Below are 12,620 nucleotides of genomic sequence, written 5' to 3'. Positions count from 1 at the left end.
CCAAAAAAAAAAAAAAAAAAAAAAAAAAAAAAAAAAAAAAAAAAAATTCATATGGCTCTGAGCACTATGGGACTTATCATCTATGGTCATCAGTCCCCTAGAACTTAGAACTACTTAAACCTAACTAACCTAAGGACATCACACAACACCCAGCCATCACGAGGCAGAGAAAATCCCTGACCCCGCCTGGAATCGAACCCGGGAACCCGGGCGTGGGATACGAGAACGCTACCGCACGACCACGAGATGCGGGCAATTTCTAAACGTCGTAATAACTATGGTCACTACAGGAAAGTTGTGATATTGAAACGTCCCCTTAGAACATTTATACACGACTGTGCTTAAACTGACATACAATATTTTTATTAGCGCAACGCTATCTGACTTTCAAAAATCCCTACAAAAGAATGGCCCTGAGTAACATTAACCTGTACCTTTCAGAAATCACTTACCTCACAAAAATCTTCGTTACTCGAACTACTGCAATACAGCGAGCGCCACTACTGCCAGCTAAGTAAAAGATTCAAACTACGGAAGGCACTAACTACTGATAGGGATAGTTAGCAAATGAAAGATATTAATGGAGAACAAACAATGTATTTACCTTAATAGTCATAATATATATAGCAGTTCATGACAAATTTCAAAACTCCGCCATCTCTCTCCCCACATCCACCACTGCTGGCGGCTCACCTCCAACTGCGCAACGCTACGCGCTGTTCACATCCAGCTGCCGCTGCCCAACACTACAATGGCAGACAACAATGCAAACTAGCCACAGACTGCACACAGCACAGCCAGTGATTTTCATACAGAGCGCTATGTAACGTTGCCAATAAGAAAACATAAACAGCCTGCTTACTTAGCCCCCCTGCTCCCCACAAAAAATTTTACAAGTTGTTTTGGGCAGTGGCCAATAATGATTTGAAAAAATTTTTCATAATTACAATAACAAAGATATCAAATGCACACACTTATTTATACAATGTTGGTCAAAAGCTAAAATTTTCTCACAGTCCATAAAGACAGTCCAGATTGTACATCACAGTAAAATTTTAGTGTTTTTTTTTTCAAAGTCTGAGCAGTAAAAGACAATGCACATGGAAGTAGTGGATTTCCATGCAGTCTTGAAGAAGTAGTGTTGTCCTTCCAACGGAAAGACAGTGCTGACTCTTGACATGCAGACAGGTAATGGGCCACAACAGAGCAAACCCACAGCAGAATCAGTCGACGTTTTGAAGAATATTAGTAGGTAGGTCATCACAGAGCAGACCCACTGTAGTCCTGGTAGAGATTACGGTATTGGTGGGCCACCAGATGTGCTGACCCACTGCAGTCCTTGTAGAGATGGCCAGCAGCCATCTGCTGCGACTGTGCAGGTGCACAGTCACCATCGAAGAGTCTTGCGGAGAATATAGCAAGTCCATAAACCACCACTTGTACACTCACAAAGTTTTTGGAATTGTCCTTAGAACCAGCAATGCTGTTATCCAGTCCCTTGCTGAATTATTAACACATTTGCAAACACTAACAGTCCCTACTTCTCACATATTGTCCATATACTATGACCAACAGAAAAGTGTGCAGTGAAATGTAACTAACAAGTTAATAATATGATGAACTGGTATCAATTACAATTTTATAACATAAGAATACAATTACAAAGGTACAAAATACGTCATTAAAGAACATAACAATACAGATAACATTTGTAGTACAGTCTTTACAACAGAACAGAAATAAACATATAGATCAATGTTACAGGAATTATGACATGAGTAAATACATAAAAGATCAGAGTAACTTTTGAAACATCAACTTTACACATGAGCATTAAAACAAAACAGAATAAATAATGTCTAAGCATATTTATAAGGTAAATAACATATTATTAATGCCAATTATATTTGAGGATAACAGTATTCCTCATCATAGTGAATATAGCTTAGTATTAGAACAAAAAATTCTATGAAACTACACAGAGACAGGAAGAAAACAAATACACAAGGGTACACAAACACATAGTGGGATAACACAAGGAAAGGACAGGGTTTATTTTACTGCAGTATTTGGCAAACAAAACTTGCTTTGCTTCTTGGAGATCTCCCTTCATTCATCATTATTCCCAAAAAGTCCTATCTATACCTCCTTCCTGTATTCTATTCATATCTCTTTCAAAATAAGTATTTCTGATTGTACAATACTCATTTTGGCCCAAATCTTTTTCATATAACTTCTCAATGCATTCTTTCCCTACTGTCCATAGTCAGTTTCTTATATAGTCTACTCTTCTTAAGCTAACTTAAATCTACTGAGCTCAGATGCTAAACTAAGGGACGAGGCAATGCAGCAGCACAAAACAATTAACACAAACAGCAATGAAAAAAAAATGCAAATTGGCAAAGCAATTGCAATAATACAACTAATATAAGGCACTGTGCAGCAAACAAGAAATATAAATCCGGAGTAAAACTGGCTTAGAAGAGTAACACAAAGTCAAATTCAGTAACACTATGCCTGGCAAACAGCAGCAGCAACTTATATCTAAACATGACATAGCTCAAGCAAAAAAAAACATTACACTAAAGACAACAATGCACACAAGGGAAATGCATATTCACATCTTAATGTCTATGTAATTAAAGTGGTGCAACACAACTTATTCTACGAAAAATATTACCAAGTAGTTGAAAAGAAAATGATATATGCAGTTACTGTTATTAGTCCCTTCTTATTGTTCTTTCCATTCCAAGAGCTCCTTTCTCGAAGAATGTGGATCAGAAAATAATTATTTAATAGATCTTAATAGTCATAATATATATAGCAGTTCATGACAAATTTCAAAACTCCGCCATCTCTCTCCGCACATCCACCACTGCTGGCGGCTCACCTCCAACTGCGCAACGCTGCGCGCTGTTCACATCCAGCTGCCGCTGCCCAACACTACAATGGCACACAACAATGCAAACTAGCCACAGACTGCACACAGCACAGCCAGTGATTTTCATACAGAGCGCTATGTAACGTTAAGAAAACATAAACAGCCTGCTTACAATGTGAGATTTTAAGTTGCAAAAGAATTTAAGCTTTTAACCAGATAGTTGGCAGTGATGGCAGGGGTAGAATACAGGGTGCGAAAGGCTATTTACAATTTGTACAGAAACCAGATGGCAGTTATAAGAGTCGAGGAGCATGAAGGGAAAGCAGTGGTTGGGAAGGGAGTGAGACAGGGTTGTAGCCTCTCCCCGATGTTATTCAATCTGTATATTGAGCAAGCAGTGAAGGAAACAAAAGAAAAATTTGGAGTAGGTATTAAAATCCAGGGAGAAGAAATAAAAACTTTGAGGTTCGCCGATGACATTGTAATTCTGTCAGAGACAGCAAAGGACTTGGAAGAGCAGTTGAATGGAATGAACAGTGTCTTGAAAGGAGGATATAAGATGAACATCAACAAAAGCAAAACGAGGATAATGGAATGTAGTCGAATTAAGTCGGGTGATGCTGAGGGTATTAGATTAGGAAATGAGACACTTAAAGTAGTAAAGGAGTTTTGCTATTTGGGGAGCAAAATAACTGATGATGGTCGAAGTAGAGAGGATATAAAATGTAGACTGGCAATGGCAAGGAAAGCGTTTCTGAAGAAGAGAAATTTGTTCACATCGAGTATAGATTTAAATGTCAGGAAGTCGTTTCTGAAAGTATTTGTATGGAGTGTAGCCATGTATGGAAGTGAAACATGGACAATAAATAGTTTGGACAAGAAGAGAATAGAAGCTTTTGAAATGTGGTGCTACAGAAGAATGTTGAAGATAAGCTGGGTAGATCACGTAACTAATGATGAGGTATTGAATAGGATTGGGGAGAAGAGAAGTTTGTGTCACAACTTGACTATGTAACGCCGGAAATGCATAACCTCCTATTTCTATCTATTGTACTATAATTTTTTCTTATTTTTGTTACCTCAAGATATGACATTTCTGTCTCTTTATATATTGTAATTGTTTTACTGTTTGTATATATATATTTATACATTTATGTTTTGTGAATATTATTTGTATTTATACGCTGGGTCTGGCCTAGGGAAAACTATGCTATCGAACGGATACATCGATAGGTCGTGTGGAGAACCAAAGTGTTGAGGATCTTTGGTAGTGTTAACTCTGTCGCGTGGAGCGCGGGCAAAGGGGGAGTCTGGCTGGAGTAGTGAGTGGAGCAGGTGTGTTGTGTGAAGCTCCCGCGAGTTGCCGCGCTTTCGGGGTTTGGCAGCATGTAATTGCGCTCGACTTGCAATGATAGTTTCTGACATGGTGTCGGGGACGGGAAGCATTAGCTGGTGCACATCAAGAGCCCGTTTCGTCTGGTGACCGTGTCGAGAAGAAGGCGCGCCAACATCCAGCTTCTGCAACAGCGACGGCCGACAATGAGTGACTGTCGCCACCTCCTCGATCGACGGCTTCAAACCTTCAATCAACCAACAAGGAAGACTGGAAGCACGTAAAGTTTTAGAACTGTATGGCAGACCTCAGCTTTTCAAACAGTACCATTTTTCGTAACTATAATTACAGCTACTTAGCATGAACCTTTGTTGCTCATTGTCCCAATTGCATTACCAAGCAGGGTCCCTTCCTTTTCCGGAATGAACCCGAGTGTCATTGAAATTCAAACGCCAGCATTAAAGTAATATTATAGCATTTCACTGCTTTAATTTCAAAGTTCAGTTAAAGTATTCATAGCTGGCTACAATATTTAGATTACACAAGCTTGAATTAAGAGTGCGAGTTTTGTTACCGTATTTTAGCTTACCTGTGACTGCAGCTCAGCTTGGTACGTACTAAATTTTACTATTGTTAATTGTTCAGAATCATTTAATTCAAGTTCAGAGTTAAATCTCTTATTTCTAAATTGCGTAGATTCAAGTAGCTTTTGAAATGATTGTTGAGGTAGTCCAAGACTAACCGTATTTTACTGAATTTCGATGTGCTTCAGAAAGAAAGCTCACTATTAACTTCAGTCACTAAATTAACTTTCGATTTTCCTGTTTTATTAATTCTTTTGCTAAATTAAGTCAGAGTGTAGCGAAATTTATTACTTCTGACAAACTTTCAGTTTTCACACTACACTTGTCAACCTTCAGTTGCCACGCTTCTAGTGCTAATTATATGTGTAATAATCTTTCTTTTTCAGTTACTGTAGTAATTTTCCTTAGGACTGGCGACCGTAATTTCCCCCAAATCTCAAATATCTAATTACCGCTAGTTGATTGTTAACGTAACAGCCGCACATTTACTTTCTTTATTAACTTTACCCCTATTTCAAATTTAATTTCCACCAGTTTCATTAGCATTTTTCCTTTCATTTAGATGTAACCCTTTCCTCCCTCTTTACCGACAAATTAACCTCGGTAACGATTGCTTTTCCCAAATTTCCATTAGGCACACGCGGTTTAATTTTTCACTGTCATTAAGGTCGATAAGTGAGGGGGAGGTTGCAACTAGAAGAAGGGATCGGTTGGTAGGACATATCCTGAGGCATCAAGGGATCACAAATTTAGCATTGGAGTACAGTGTGGAGGGTAAAAATCGTAGAGGGAGACCAAGAGATGAATACACTAAGCAGATTCAGAAGGATGTATGTTGTAGTAGGTACTGGGAGATGAAGCAGCTTGCACGGGATATAGTAGCATGGAGAGCTGCATCAAACCAGTCTCAGGACTGAAGACCGCAACAACAACCAGATAGTTTATTTGTGATCATGTGATAAAGACTGTGAATCTGACATTTTTCTTTACAATATTTTGTGCAGAAACTAAATCGTTTACCAAAAACTAATTTAAATAGCAAGTATACTTAAGCCTTATTCATATAAAAAAAATTGTATAGTGGCGCAAGGCAAAAACCACTGCATACTGGGCCCTGCTTCCCCTTCCGGCCCACCTTTGTGGCCTGCCCCGCACAGAACAGAGACTGGCAGTATCTTCTAGTGGCCAGGCGATGAACTTCAAATACGCAAAAATATTGCGGGGTAATCAGTTTCTTGCTTTGCTAAATATGAGTACTAGATGATAACATTTTTCATTTATGTTTTATGTGTGGGCCTGTCGATTGGCGTTAAAGAGTGTACCTGGAAATGTTCTTGTTACCTTGCAAAGTAATATATTCGAGAAATCTCAAAAAGTAAGGTTAACTTCCCGTACCTGGAGTTCACAGTGATGTAAAAATTTGTAAATGACAACATGGTCACAAAAAAAAAAAAGAAATGGTTCAAATCGCTCTGAGCACTATGCGACTTAACTTCTGAAGTCATCAGTCCCCTAGAACTTAGAACTAATTAAACCTAACTAACCTAAGGACATCACACACATCCATGCCCGAGGCAGGACTCTAACATGCGACCGTAGCGGTTGCTCGGCTCCAGACTGCAGCGCCTAGAACCGCACGGCAACTCCGGCCGGCTCAACATGGTCACATTTTGACGCTAAATTATTTATCTGTAAAACTCAATATTGCAGTTTCGACTGTGTGGCTGTTAACAAGTGGAAATTATGATCATGATTACGACCTTCTTGGGTTTATTACACTCTTTGAATTCGATTGTAAATATGTTGCTCGTATTCAACTCAATTTTTGCTCACGTCCATAATGTTGGGTGGGGTAAATGGTTTTCGTTTCGTATTAAACAGAAGCCGGTTTCGTCGCATGGTATTCTAAGGATTCCTGTCAATTTTTTTACTGTTTATGAATTCGTGTGTGCACTGCTCGAGTTAAATGCATTATAAGTATACTGCTCATATTCTCCGTTATGTTTGTTTCCATCCGTTTTTTGAACTCTCGCATTTAATGGAGGTTACTGAAGTTTTGAATGACTTCTGCTAAAATGTATTGTTTGTAGTGCCAGTTAATAACGCGCGAAAACATTTGCGTCACAACCGTAGAATTTTCAGCATTTGGAAGGAAGAATGCTCTAGCCACCAAGACTACAAAACATAGCCCTCTACATCTATATCTGTACTCTGCCAGCCACTGTGAGATGGATGGCAGCCTGTGGCAAGAAGCAACACCACTCAAAGCAGAATTACAGACTTATTCCGTGGCAAGATGTGACGAAGCTGAATACCAATGTTGTTAAAATCTGCTAACGTGGAGTTTTCCATTAAATTCTGGAAAATACGGAAAACAGATGCAAACATTAATAAAGCAGAATAAAAACAATATACTGAACATCCGTTTGGTCGAGAGGTTCACACCTAGAGTCGTAAGAGGTAACAAATACACCTAAGTCTACTGAACACCATGTGATGAAATAAGCTTCTGCTTCGTATGAAACAAAAACAAATATGGAGTTCTTTCCCCATTCAATACTTCGGATGCAAGCAGAATTCAATCGGAATACGAGCAACATAGGTGCAAGGCAGTTCAAATACGTGCAAAATACAAGAGAAGTTACAATCAGAAGCACAATGCTGTGAAACCAGGTTCTGTTAACTAGCAAAAGAAAACAAACATGGAAGACTAAAATTCAGCCAATAAGAAAAGAAGATGATGGGATGATTAGAGAGCCTGTATAGGGAGAGAGTGGCTAACCGGACGATATGGCGGCCATTTTTCTGCCAAACTGCGGGCAGGACTTTTGAATGGCCGGTAGTGGAGTAGTCACCGAATCAAAAGCACAAGACGATATGGCGAAATCATTCGTTAAATGCCTTTCTTTACAGCTATAATATACTCATAGTAGCCGACTACGTACAGCACAGGAAAATCTGATACAGTGGCTGTAAAAATTATTTGTTACTTGCATATATCTCCTTTAAAGTTCGTTTACTAGACATATTGCAATGAAAGTAACGTAAATAAAAAAAATGTTGTGTATAGCATTTGTTTTGTATCGGAAGCGCATAACGCTAAAGATTTAACGTACCTGTATTACGTCAGATGAATGAAAGTCGTAAACAGTTGTTTACTTGTGACATGCACAAAGTGTGAGACGTATTAGTACTTCTTGTCACGTCTTCAAACTTTTTGCATGTCATAAGTAAACAACTGCTTACGACTTTCTTAACACGCGAAATCCACCTTCGTCTCTATTGGAACAACCAAATGCAGCACAACCAGGCATCGTTTACGAACGTCTGCGGAACGAATTACAGATGTCAAAAACAATACTGTACAATTACTAACGTGTTTACTTCAAACATGTAGGCCTACCGACTTCATCACAAAACGCTTCATTATTTCAACTCTAAGATCGCAAACGCTAATTACGTACTAAAAACGATATACAACTAAATCGAACATGCCTGCACAACGCATAACAAGTCTCTCAATAATTGAAATACCTTTTAATCGTTTCCAAAAGTCCTTTGAACTTCAATTCAACTCAAAAGCACGGCGAACATAGGAGGCGTTTGGCAGAAAAATGGCGCCAAAGCTAATCAACCAATCACGGGCAACTTCACCTATGGTCACTCTCTCTGTATACAGGCTCTCTAGGGCTGATAAACTTGCAGCGCTCCAAGTGGGCTGGCAGCGAACCAAAGCCTTGTTACCAAAAGTCCCAATATCAGTGTCATCCCTGTGCTGCCCCGGCTGGCCTCTCCCAAGCCCTGAAGGCCGCGTCACGTGGCAGCTCGTGCTCACAGAATAGACAAATCAGCGAACAGGTCAAGCCCGAAGAGTTAAACGTCAACCACAAAGTAGCTTTAATCGGTATACAGAAGCAACCAACTGCTTGAAGAGGTGGCCACTACGACCAAAATACCGAGGGTGGCATAGGAGTGTGGAACAGAGACTGGTCAGCTGTCGGCGTGCAAGAGAGCGAAGCGACCCGCTCCATTCCCTGCGCGCCCGAGTACAGGGCAGAACGTGCCCTACTGCACAGAGGTGGTGAACGAAATCCATTCAGGGCGTCCCTCGTGCAGTAAACCTTGCGATGTGAACAATAACTAGTCAGCAGCACGTGCTGAAGCCGTGGGTAGCCTGCGTCCGAACTGCACAGCGGCTATGCTTGTAGCAAGAGAATAAAAACTCTCATTGAAAACTTTAAAAAATATACTGTGTGCCTGTCCTCTCCAAGCGGATGGTCCCTGCAGGTCCTTCCCTCTTCCACAAGAGACTGCTACCGGCATTAACAAAATAATTCAATAAGAAGACACTCTTGGTTAGGTAGTGCGGGAATGGGACCTTATTAGTTGGGAGGGGGTGGATTATTATTATTATTATTATTCATCTACATCTACATTTATACTCCGCAAGCCACCCAACGGTGTGTGGCGGAGGGCACATTACGTGCCACTGTCATTACCTCCCTTTCCTGTTCCAGTCGCGTATGGTTCGCGGGAAGAACGACTGTCGGAAAGCCTCCTTGCGCGCTCTAATCTCTCTAATTTTACATTCGTGATCTCCTCGGGTGGTATAAGTAGGGGGAAGCAATATATTCGATACCTCATCCAGAAATGCACCCTCTCGAAACCTGGACAGCAAGCTACACCGCGATGCAGAGTGCCTCTCTTGCAGAGTCTGCCACTTGAGTTTGCTAAACATCTCCGTAACGCTATCACGGTTACCAAATAACCCTGTGACGAAACGCGCCGCTCTTCTTTGGATCTTCTCTATCTCCTCCGTCAACCCGATCTGGTACGGATCCCACACTGATGAGCAATACTCAAGTATAGGTCGAACGAGTGTTTTGTAAGCCACCTCCTTTGTTGATGGACTACATTTTCTAAGGACTCTTCCAATGAATCTCAACCTGTCATCCGCCTTACCAACAATTACTTTTATATGATCATTCCACTTCAAATCGTTCCGTACGCATACTCCCATATATTTTACAGAAGTAACTACTACCAGTGTTTGTTCCGCTACATACAATCATACAATAAAGGATCCTTCTTTCTATGTATTCGCCATACATTACATTTGTCTATGTCAAGGGTCAGTTGCCATTCCCTGCACCAAGTGCCTATCCACTGCAGATCTTCCTGCATTTCGCTGCAATTTTCTAATGCTGCAAATTCTCTGTATACTACAGCATCAGCCACGAAAAGCCGCACGGAACTTCCGACACTATCTACTAGGTCATTTATATATATTGTGAAAAGCAATGGTCCCATAACACTCCCCTGTGGCACGCCAGAGGTTACTTTATCTTCTGTAGACGTCTCTCCATTGAGAACAACATGATGTGTTCTGTTTGCTAAAAAGTCTTCAATCCAGCCACACAGCTGGTCTGATATTCCGTAGACTCTTACTTTGTTTATCAGGCGACAGTGCGGAATTGTATCGAACGCCTTCCGGAAGTCAAGGAAAATGGCATCTACCTGGAGTCTGTATCTAATATTTTCTGGGTCTCATGAAAAAATAAAGCGAGTTGGGTCTCACACGATCGCTGTTTCCGGAATCCATGTTAATTCCTACAGAGTAGACTCTGGGTTTCCAGAAATGACATGATATGCGATTTCATTTCTAGAAAATTTTATAACAAGACCTGACTGAAAATTGATGAGTGTTTTACAGTGCTTCTTCCCATTTGCTTATTTTCTATGTTCTTTTTGTTAAGGCCCAGCTGGAGCGTTTACACCATCAATAACGTTGGATCCAGTAGAGATTTTTTCCCTTTGAGTTACATCACTTCCACAAGTGATGGAACAAAGATAGTAATACGCAGATTGTAAACTAGTCTTTTCCCTGCTGTCTACATTAGAAACTGTTTTTTGTCCACCAAGAACGAGGGGAGTTCAATAAGTATGCAACAAATTTTTTTCTCGACTAATTTCGGTTTAAAAAATGCGGAATTTGTGGTTGGACATCCTGGGATATTCCTTCTTCAGCCCCTGTAGTTTCATGAAGTTCTGACAGGTGGCAGCGCTGTACGTAGCATTAAAAATGGAGTCTGTATCAGAGGCAAAGACCTCGTAGAAATAACTAGACTCACCGAGGGCGCTGCACGCGTGGAATATTTTGAACTAGCGAACGCCAATGTGGTGGTAAGAGTCCGGAAGATTGAAGTGTATTGTGACTCGTAAGGACACAGATCGATCACTACATGTTTGCTGATGGGTAAGTACAGTATTTGTTAGTCGTAAATGTACTGCCAACACACTCTAGTGTACGTGAAGATTAAAAGTTGAGCAGCGTTTAATTGCACGAATACATTCATGAAAAGAACCAGTATCACTTTTCACTGATGCGTGCATATGTTTAGATGTTTTATACACTCCTGGAAATTGAAATAAGAACACCGTGAATTCATTGTCCCAGGAAGGGGAAATATTATTGACACATTCCTGGGGTCAGATACATCACATGATCACACTGACAGAACCACAGGCACATAGACACAGGCAACAGAGCATGCACAATGTTGGCACTAGTACAGTGTATATCCACCTTTCGCAGCAATGCAGGCTGCTATTCTCCCATGGAGACGATCGTAGAGATGCTGGATGTAGTCCTGTGGAACGGCTTGCCATGCCATTTCCACCTGGCGCCTCAGTTGGACCAGCGTTCGTGCTGGACGTGCAGACCGCGTGAGACGACGCTTCATCCAGTCCCAAACATGCTCAATGGGGGACAGATCCGGAGATCTTGCTGGCCAGGGTAGTTGACTTACACCTTCTAGAGCACGTTGGGTGGCACGGGATACATGCGGACGTGCATTGTCCTGTTGGAACAGCAAGTTCCCTTGCCGGTCTAGGAATGGTAGAACGATGGGTTCGATGACGGTTTGGATGTACCGTGCACTATTCAGTGTCCCCTCGACGATCACCAGTGGTGTACGGCCAGTGTAGGAGATCGCTCCCCACACCATGATGCCGGGTGTTGGCCCTGTGTGCCTCGGTCGTATGCAGTCCTGATTGTGGCGCTCACCTGCACGGCGCCAAACACGCATACGACCATCATTGGCACCAAGGCAGAAGCGACTCTCATCGCTGAAGACGACACGTCTCCATTCGTCCCTCCATTCACGCCTGTCGCGACACCACTGGAGGCGGGCTGCACGATGTTGGGGCGTGAGCGGAAGACGGCCTAACGGTGTGCGGGACCGTAGCCCAGCTTCATGGAGACGGTTGCGAATGGTCCTCGCCGATACCCCAGGAGCAACAGTGTCCCTAATTTGCTGGGAAGTGGCGGTGCGGTCCCCTACGGCACTGTGTAGGATCCTACGGTGTTGGCGTGCATCCGTGCGTCGCTGCGGTCCGGTCCCAGGTCGACGGGCACGTGCACCTGCCGCCGACCACTGGCGACAACATCGATGTACTGTGGAGACCTCACGCCCCACGTGTTGAGCAATTCGGCGGTACGTCCACCCGGCCTCCCGCATGCCCACTATACGCCCTCGCTCAAAGTCCGTCAACTGCACATACGGTTCACGTCCACGCTGTCGCGGCATGCTACCAGTGTTAAAGACTGCGATGGAGCTCCGTATGCCACGGCAAACTGGCTGACACTGACGGCGGCGGTGCACAAATGCTGCGCAGCTAGCGCCATTCGACGGCCAACACCGCGGTTCCTGGTGTGTCCGCTGTGCCGTGCGTGTGATCATTGCTTGTACAGCCCTCTCGCAGTGTCCGGAGCAAGTATGGTGGGTCTGACACACCGGTGTCAATGTGTTCTTTTTTCCAT

The sequence above is a fragment of the Schistocerca cancellata genome, chromosome 4 (genome assembly GCF_023864275.1).
Source record: "Schistocerca cancellata isolate TAMUIC-IGC-003103 chromosome 4, iqSchCanc2.1, whole genome shotgun sequence".
Lineage (NCBI taxonomy): Eukaryota > Metazoa > Arthropoda > Insecta > Orthoptera > Acrididae > Schistocerca > Schistocerca cancellata.
Note: the sequence above shows the minus strand (reverse complement) of the source record.